General features: G+C 35.1%; 1 non-coding gene across 1 annotated transcript; it reads right to left on the reverse strand.

The window, feature by feature from the left end:
• Positions 1-360: 360 nt before the first annotated feature.
• TRNAL-UAG lies at positions 361-441 on the reverse strand. Its single transcript has one exon. It is a non-coding gene; the product is annotated as a tRNA-Leu (tRNA).
• Positions 442-1,542: the final 1,101 nt, after the last annotated feature.

The following is a 1,542-nucleotide window of genomic DNA, read 5'->3' on the forward strand; positions in this document are numbered from 1 at the left end:
TATGTAGATAAACATGTTAGACTTGGAGAACACACTATCAAACAATTGGAGCTGACACATACTAAATCATGCATAATACAAGCAAACAAGCTCAACGAGAAGATAACATACATAAACCATCCTAGAGAACAGATCACAATAGCTCATCCTCTATTTTAACAAATTAGTGTGGTCATCGGAAGCATGGTGGGCCCATAACCCACAGGTCCTAGATAACCAACCAATTGAATATGGATCGCTGCCGCTGCATTTCCCGTTACATATGGTAGCCTCACTTTTAAAACACGTGACAATTAAACCTCCCCAATCGTTGCCGAAGCTCATAATAATAAAAAAATATTAAGAATGGGAATTAAATCATGTCAAGAATGGGATTCGAACCCATGCCCTTTCGAACTAGTACCTAAAACTAGCACCTTAAACCAACTCGGCCATCTTGACTATTATTTTTGTAAGATCTCAGAATCATCACTAGCATGTATTATCCGCTTTGGTTCGTTATGCATTATCGTGAGCCTCACGGTTTTAAAATGCGTTCTGCTTATATCTAGGTGTTGAAGAGGTTTATTGGATTCCTAGGCTAGCTAGGTTGCTTAACACGAGCTTTTGGCTCCTGATTATCCTATTTTGACTCCACGAATCTTTCTTTAGTCTTGGAGTAATAGGGTATAGACCCTCTTATCTTTGCCACGAAACTAAGGTGCTTAGTTTAGTGTAGGCATCTTGATCTAAGCCATCGTATAACCAACCTAACACTTACACCCTAGCTCTATGTAGATAAACACACCAGACTAATATGAAAGGTCCCATTCATGATTGTATGTGCTTGCATCTAACCCCAATAGCGGGCCACTTACTAAGTATTTATCAAAATACTCAAGTCGTGTGCTACTCTTATTTTTTCAGGTAAAGGCAAGGCTCCCGTATACAGCTGACGGTGGAATTGCAACTCAGGAAATCATGACACATGCATAGGGGAGTTTGCAAAATTTTAATTTCGTAGACTATACATTAGTATAAGTTAGTATGCATTTAATTTTGTAGCATATAGGTTACTCTAGGGCCGTTTTACTTTATGTTATTTCAATTTTTTGTATTTTATTTTAAAGACCTTCTAGAAAACATGTAAGTCCACCACAAAATTTTTTGATAAAGTTTTGAATGAAGTATTTTCCCATAAAATGTTTATGATATATATACAGTAGTGACTTTACGTTAAATAAGAATCTAAGGTCATTACAGATTCTAAACACATAAAAAATGAATGCTATAAATTGTCTCTATGTGATTTGTTATTTACTTTTGCATCAACCTTTAATGTTTTATCTCTCCAATCTTCTATTATAAGGAAGGTGATTTGTTGTTTAATTGCCTCTATGTGTTGGTTACCTTGGAAAGTGACTATTCTTAATTATAAGGAAGGAGAACCTCTAATGGTCTATTGCAAGTAGAAGTCCAATGATTTAGGTAAATAAGGGCGTTACATGATGCCAAATTTTCAACGACACCATCTTTTATATATATATATATATATATATTTAT

This window comes from Cucurbita pepo, chromosome LG17, assembly GCF_002806865.2.
Source record: "Cucurbita pepo subsp. pepo cultivar mu-cu-16 chromosome LG17, ASM280686v2, whole genome shotgun sequence".
NCBI lineage: Eukaryota > Viridiplantae > Streptophyta > Magnoliopsida > Cucurbitales > Cucurbitaceae > Cucurbita > Cucurbita pepo.